Source organism: Chinchilla lanigera, unplaced genomic scaffold (assembly GCF_000276665.1).
Source record: "Chinchilla lanigera isolate Chin_1 unplaced genomic scaffold, ChiLan1.0 scaffold00002, whole genome shotgun sequence".
Taxonomy (NCBI): domain Eukaryota; kingdom Metazoa; phylum Chordata; class Mammalia; order Rodentia; family Chinchillidae; genus Chinchilla; species Chinchilla lanigera.
Window position 1 is genome coordinate 28,413,786 of NW_004955403.1, and position 8,126 is coordinate 28,421,911.

General features: G+C 36.9%; 1 long non-coding RNA gene across 2 annotated transcripts; it reads left to right on the forward strand.

Annotated features, from left to right (window-relative positions):
• The first annotated feature begins 13 nt into the window (after positions 1-13).
• Positions 14-7,917, forward strand: LOC102014310. 2 transcript variants are annotated; one of them, XR_001233585.1, is made up of 3 exons: positions 14-671; positions 995-1,215; positions 7,843-7,917. It is a non-coding gene; the product is annotated as an uncharacterized LOC102014310 (long non-coding RNA). The 2 variants fall into 2 exon arrangements; XR_259212.2 differs by lacking the exon at positions 7,843-7,917 and adding an exon at positions 5,732-5,954.
• Positions 7,918-8,126: the final 209 nt, after the last annotated feature.

Sequence of the window (8,126 nt, forward strand, 5' to 3'; positions counted from 1 at the left end):
CCCGCGCTCCCCGGAAGGTGCTGTACCCGGGGGCGGGCGGCGTGCACACCGCAGCCCGGGGCAGATCGCAGCCCGCCCCGGGCTCCCCCCGCCTGCGGCTTCGGGCCGGCGGGGTCTGCTGCTATCCTTGGCCCCCAGACTGGGCTCCCAAAGGGCAGTGCACCCGGTGGTGCACCCGTCCTTCGTTCTCAGTCCGCCCGGTTCCCAAACCTGCGGAAGAAACGACCTTACACCAGCCGCCCTCCCCCACCCGGACTACCTGGGAGCTGGACGGGGAAGGGCCCAGTTCGGGTTTCTGGAAATCTTCCTTCCACTCGTGACCATTCTCCGAGCGCCACTTCTCCCGCAACCCCTTTTCAGGCTTCCCGTTCGGTAAACCCGTTAGGCATGCATGCATTTATTTATTTATTTATTACATTTTGTATTGGTTGATTTTTTGTTCTTTTTCCTTTGGGGGGGTTTTGTTTATTTTTTATAGACTCCTGAGCTCAGTCATCAGAAAGAGGGAAATAGTAAAAGGAAGTAATTGTAGAATGGACCTTGATAAATACAGTCCTAAAGCAAGCGTCATCTCAAAGGACAGGACGCGGAGCTCACCTCTTGGATTTCCAAACAGGATGCCTTTCCTCAGCATTTTGCTCTGTAGAGCCCGAATTTTATGAAGATTCCAGGTACAGAAGCTGTGACATAGAGTGTTTACCAGTGTCTCTTACAGTGTGTGCAATATACCATATGAACTATATGTTTACTCGCTTTGCTGTGCGAGGCTGTCTTCTAGTTACTCTGGAACGTATCCATTAGATACTCATCCCTTAGTGTTTTCAATCCCCTGTTAAGTGTACAAATACTCCTTAAATAGCTGGTATTTCCCTTCCTACTTCACGTGTGCATTGACATTCCGAGTAAGCCCCCCAGAGGTCAGATGAGGAACAGGTGAGAGATCTTTCTGAAATAGAAGACAGGGTTTTTTTTAAAAAAATACCTGTTCTTTCAGCCTGTTATAGGTGTTCTCTTGCTCCAGTTTCGTGTGCACTTGAGGTCTTCAAAGAGGAAATGCCCGAATGTGGACCTCCAGCAACGCCCGTGCACAGCAAGCTAATTTATGAGAAAAGGAGCGCTCAGGATTGAGTTTAAGACCCTCTTCTGAATGGAAGATTCCAGAAACCCCATCCAAAGGCAGGAAGTTGATCGGTCAGCTGAGTGGTGGGCATGAAGGTTTGACAGTTTCTAATGGCATCTGTACCAATGAGATGATAAGATCTTTGCTCAAAAAATCTGTAAGGACTGTAATTTTAAACCCATCCTTTTGGAGACATATGCATTCCACCACATTTCTCCCCCGCTCCTGAGGTAGCAGGGTTCTAACACTGGAAGGGGTGACCCCCTCCTGATCTTGACGGTTTGACTGAATTTTTCATAAAACATTCTGGAGATATGGATGGAGAGAGGAGGGAGGAAGAGAGAGATAGTGGGAAAAATAGAGGTAGATAATCCCCGTACTGTGAACAGTTGAAACGGCATTCTTTTCTAAAAATCTTGCTCATACGAAGTCCTCACCGACTCCACACATTTGCCCTCGGTGTGCTTCTGAACTCCATCCCGGAGGTTCCCCGGGAGCTGCAGTGTACACTCTGATGACTACGTTGAGTTTTAAAAGGAAAATATAGGTTTGGTGATAAGAATGATACCGACTGCTTAAGCACCAAACATCATAGCCTAAGATATTAAATAAGGAAAAGATTAAAACAGAAATTGATTTAATCATCACAAATAATTCAAAGTTTTTGAAACATCTATTATCTATAGGCATAAGTGTTTCAATGATGGTGGTTCTTTTTGTTTTAATTTTATCCAGAGCCCAAGGCCTAATTCATAGGATTCAAAAAAATGTGTAGGTGAATTAAATTACAAACATATAAAGGGGTTGGTTTATGTTTTTATGTGTTAAAGATCATTGATACAAGAGAAAATAATGTTAATCATTACATGATATTAAAGAATAACAAGGTTTTAAGAGATTATTTTTGGGAACACCAACATAATCTATTCTTTCAATGTAGTGCAAAATATATAACTGTATAACATTGGTTAACTTATTTAAGTCATTAAATATTTTTGTCTTGAGAAAAGAAAATAGAAAGGGTATAAGGGCAAAAGAAGATAAAAGGAAAAGAAAAATCTGGCTGAGAGAAAAGACAGTGTGGGGTGGAGGTGGTTTGTTAAGATCCATGAGAAAGGTGAAGAGAGAGAAATTAGTAGAAGGCCTTCGTTTCTGTGAAGAACGTCAACAATCTTTAGAAAACTCATTCTTAACGTTCTACTTAAGACTTTCAGAACATTTGCTCGGAGAAATGGGTTGTTATATAGCCCTAATAGAAACCAGTGAAATGAGGGCATGAAACCAGACTGATAATCTTCACTTTCATATTTAAGAAATTCACTTGACAATTGGATTTAATGCAAAAATGTTAGCCAAAGTTTTAGAAAAATTCTGGATTATTAGCCCTATATCAAAGATCCCTACTTTGCAACTAGCCACCTATTTTTTTTTCTGTGTGTATGTCTACGAATGTACACTAACTCACTGCAGTAATCAATTATTTAAGTTGTAAAAGTGGAAGCAGGCCTGGCATAGTGGCACAGGCCTGTAATCCCAGAACTCAGAAGGCTGAGGTAGGGGCTGGGGATTTAGCTCAGTAGCACAGGTACCCGCCTGGCAAGCACAAGGTCCTGAGTTTGAATCCCAGTACAAAAATAAATAAATAAATAAAAGGCTGAGGCAGGAGGATCACCATGCATTCAAGGCCATGCTGGGCTTCGTAAGCAAGTTCATGGCCAGCCTGCACTATATAGTGAGACTCTGCCTCAAAAAAAAATTAAAAATGGAAACAAGTGATCAAATATAAAAAAGTTATTTTGCTCCCTCTGATAAGCATAGTAATTTTAGTACTTTCATCTAATACTGAAATATTTACTTATTAGAACATAACTATAAAAATATTTAAAGTTGTAATACTTAATATGTTTAATCCCTTGGTTTTCAGGTTCTTCAGCATGTATTGTTATTGTTAATATGAAATTTCTCTAATATAATCCCTAATATCGTATACTCATCTTTGACACATATTTGCCCAGGACGTTGCTTACACTCTCTAACCAGCTCTTCCGTGCTGATCTCACCCGTCGTAGTTGAGAATGAAGTTTCTTCATCCCTCTGTACCTTCCTCCACCACCATCACAATCTCAGCTTGCTTTATTTTTCTTTTTCTTACCTCTGATTATTTCAGTAAATACACTCAAGGCTTGTGGAAATGACCAGAGAGAGTCTGAACAAGTTCTTCAATTATATCCCATTGGAGAACAACTAGGATGAGGGAAAAGAGAAAAACAAAAGGAGGAAGGGAAAATAGATAGATAGATAGATAGATAGATAGACAGACAGACAGACACAGACACACACACAAGGTAGCTAAGATAATTGTACTACTAGTTTCTATGGGTTTGTATATCTCCATGCAGAGACAAAGAAACACAATCAGCTGTTAGGGATTCTATGGTTCTAAAAATCTAAGTAATGAGGAGCTAGTTTTTCAGAAGAGCCAGGTGCTGTGTCTCTTCATCTCTGTGAAGACAGAGAACTGTACGTAGTGTGACTGTCTGAACCCTGTGGATATGAGCCCTTGCATACAATCATCCCTGGAGGTCAGTGCACCCAGCACTACTCATGTTCACCAGTCTCTCCCTTCCCCTCTTCCTGTCTCACAAACTGGCCTCTTTTGATTCTTCTTTAAAGTTTCTTCCTTCATCTTTACATCATTATACATGCTGATCACTCTGTCTTTGTCCCACTTACTTCCTCAGACCCTCTGTTTGCATTCACTCTTACTTCTCATTAACCTCCGCACACAGTCACATAATCCAGACTACAGACACTCCCTTCACTGGGTCTCAGACTTACTTGTTGACGTACCTATACTTTCCCAGCACAGTAGGAGATGACTTGCAATTACATGCATCTGAGATATTTAATGGATATATTTTCTTCAGCACTGAACTATAAACTCTGTAAGAGAAATTTTCATTGCATCTTCAGAAGTTAGTGAAGTGCCTGAGTATATAATAGCTGTCAAAAATTAACATAATTTTTAGATAAATATAAAAGTTGATATAATTCAAAAGAATTATAGACAGCATAGTGAAGTGCCGAACAAGCTTGAGATGACAGGGCAAAAAAGTGACAAGAAATTTTTATCCAGCTAGATTGCATTTTTATCATAATTATAAAAACACTAGTATTTTCCAGAGATGTTAGAATATCTTCATAAATAAGATCCCTTTTTCATTGCAATGCAATAGTAAGGCTTATTTGTGAAATCTTAACAAAAATGAAGAAGGACATTTTCAAAAAGAATATAAAATAATAGCATTCAGGTTTTCTGAACAAGTGAATATTCTTGGTTAATTTTTTGCCTCTTGTCATTTAACATTTGATTTTTTTCCAAATAAAATAACTATGTACTAAATTAATTTTAGTGTGTTTATTATAAAGTTGAAAATGTCTTAGAGAAAATTGATATTACTATTAATTTAGAGAGGATAAATGAGGGAGGGAAGATTAAGTACAATTTAAACAGTAATAGAAAATAATTATTGGACTAATATATTATTGAGCATTTGCAAAACAGATTAAAATATGACTTCTGATCTCAGAGGAGTCCATGAAAGTTACACAAGATAGGTTATGATACAAAGTGATAGAATAGGATAGAATATGAAATGTGCCTTTTAAGATAAAGAATTGGAGAAAGAGGTCAATAAAACAAAAGCCATCTAGATTAGGTTAAGGTGCAAAAGAGTGAGTTTCAAAGGTATGTAAGTGGTCTAAAGAAATATCGTCCTGATAAAAAAAGAGACTGTTTCTGAACTGCTATTTGTACTTTGCTATCTGCCTTTTACAATCTGACTTAGAGCACTATATAATTTACCTTTTGAGATATTCTTGACTTTACAACTTAGAGAGTTAGGATCATTTTGTTGTTGTTGAAGATGTATAACAATCCTGGGCAAGATTTGAAATATGATTTACAAATTCTGAGTGTTCACACATCAAGGGAGAGATGTATAGACTTTGAAAACTTATTTAAGTTTTGTCATTTCTGATATGGAGTTCCTGAAATGTATTTTGAATACTATATTCATCAAAATGTTATTGAACATTATTTCTCCCTTATATGTGTTGATGTTGTATTTTATTTAGCAATAAATAAGCCAATATCAAAATGTTCTCCTTTGTTATTCAAGGACTAATATTATTTATCCTAGAAGCTGAAAAATGTCTTTTGAAAAGGTGAAATTTCTCAAACTTTCTGGGATAACTTATTTAAATATTACTTTTAATAGGAATTCCTATTAAAATAAATTTAAGACAATAGTTTTGAACATTGTGAACAAGATTTGAGAAATCAAACTCAGTGAAAACTGGGAATATCAAACGGACCCTTACTTCCCAGAGCTCTACTTTGAATTTTCAACTCTAAAGTGAATTATGTTTTAATGTATTGCACAAGAAAACAAAGCACAAGAAGTTGGAACGTAGGCAAAGGAAACAGATAAACAGAAACTTTATTTTATACAGATAAACTATCTTACTCTGTTTTGAACACTATAACAAAGATACCATAAATTAGCTAGTTGTTTTTAAAAAACAGACATTTATTTCTTATTATTATAGAGCCTGCAAAACTCAAAACCCAAGTGCCCACAGATGATGTGTCTGGTTAGGATCCCTTTCCCAAAGTTGGCACCATGTAAAGTCCTTACATTTCGGCACGTTGGTCCTTACAAGGTTAAGGGACAAAGGAGCTCCCTTAAGCTTCCTTTATGAGGTGATTATTCCCGTTCATGAAGATTCTGCCTTCACATCTCCATCATCTCCTCAAGGCTCCATAGCTGAATACCATGGCAGTGAGTACTATATTTCAACATATGAATTTGGGGGGGACACACACATTTGGAACACAGTGTTTACAAAGAAAATAAATATTGAAATTATCTAGTGCCAGGACAAGGATAAGAAAAGTACAGAACTCTTCAGGTGCATAATTTAAACAGGTTGAATATTTTTTTAAATTATAAAACATACACATCATACATTATTGTAAATATTTTAAGTCTTGTGAGTTGTTTTGTGGCCTTACACACATCACATTATAAGAAATTTGTCATCGCTGTCTTTCCACAGAACTTGCGCATTCTCCCACAATTCTGTATCTACTGAATACCTTCCCGTTCCTCCCTTCCCCTCGCAGGTAATACCCACCATTCCACTGTATCTATAAATGCAACTACAGTAGAAGACTTATGTAAGTGTAATCATAAAGCATCTCTTTATAAATGGTCTATTTCACTAACTATAAAGTCTTCAAGGCTCATCCATCATTTAGCATCTTCTCAGAATTTCTTTCCTTTTTAGAGTTGATTAGTATTCCTTATTGCTACATTACACATTTTGTTTGTTCATTCATCCACTGGTACACATGAGATTTCCGTGTTTTGGCTATTGTGAGTGGTGTTGCTGTGAACATAGGTGTACAGATGTCTACTTTAGTCCCTGTTTTCAGATTTTGTTGCTATAAACCCAAAGTAGAATCACGTGGTAATTCTGTTTATTTTCTGAGGAAATATGATACTGTTTTCCATTGAATGTATACCCTTTCACATTTTCAGCAGCAGCACATAAGAATTATAATTTGTTTACATTATCATCAACAGTTGTTACTTTCTGTATTTTTAATAATCATCCAAATGGATGTGAAGTGGTATCTCATTATGGTTATAATTTACATTTGTGTAGTAATTAGTGATTTTTGAGCATCTTTTCTTGTGCTTATTGACCATTTATATTTCTTCTTCAGAAAAGTATCTGTCTTAATTATTCTTCTCTCATTACTCAGACAAAATATACACCACCAGAGTTAAAGGAGGAAAGGTGTATTTAGCTAAAAGATTGTAGAGATTCCAGTCCATAGTCAGCTGGCTCTAAAGCAGATGGTTTGAGAGAGGGGCATCACAAAAGAAGACAGTCCATGGCACCCACAAGGTAGCAAGAGCAACAAGCAACCTTCACAGCATCTGTCTGCCCCTTTTATACTCCATCTAGGCTACTGGGATTGAGGCTGTGCCAAACCAAGTGGATTTATGTAGTAATGACACACCCTTAATCCCAGCACCACACCCTCTAGATTCAGAAACCTCTGAAAAAGCCCCACTTAAGAATGGGTGAATCTTCCACCGGGACACCTAGATAAAAACCTTAACAGTATCTAATGAGTCCTTCAGTAATTTTCAAACTGAGTTACTTGAGGTTTTCTATTTCTTCATTGTGTTAAAATGTAAGAGGTATTTTATATGTTCTCAGTAGTAAACTTTTACATATATATAATTTGCAAATATTTTCCCATTCCATTGTTGTTCTTTGACTGTGTTAATGTTACTTGATTTAGTTTCTAAATGTTTCTAATTTTGACGTCATCAATGAATTTTAAATTTTTTTCTGAAATAAGAATGAATTAAAAAGCTATGATGAGCAAATTGTCAAAATTTTAAATATAAACAGATGAGTATCACTGACTTTTCTTTGCTTCTGGCTTTAATATTGCTAGGTAGGTGGATTTGCTATGTATTTTCTATGGTGTGTGTTTTAATACAAGTTCTATGGCTCAGCCACTCTATTATAACAAGTAGATAAATCATAGAAGAAGCATTCCTGATATGTTCTGCATTGTGTAATAAATAGTACTTGTGTAATTTAACTTCACAATTCTCTTTATTTTTACTTTCCAGGAGAGAAGAAATAAACAAATCCAATGAATTCTTCCAGATTTTTCTTTCTGAATAAATGTCATTATTCTTGTGAGAGAGAAAATGGTCAATTTCTCTATAGGAATCAGAACTGCAAATGGTGCAACAGGAGACTCGCTCCAGGGGGAGGTGATCAGGCTGCAAAGCCCGGGAAAACGTGTTTTGTGTGCACTGTTTTGCCTAAAGCTTTTACTAACCCAAGGAAATCGTGTTTTCATATTACATAGGGAAATCTCAAAACAGGAAGTCTACATTGCTCTGAAAGC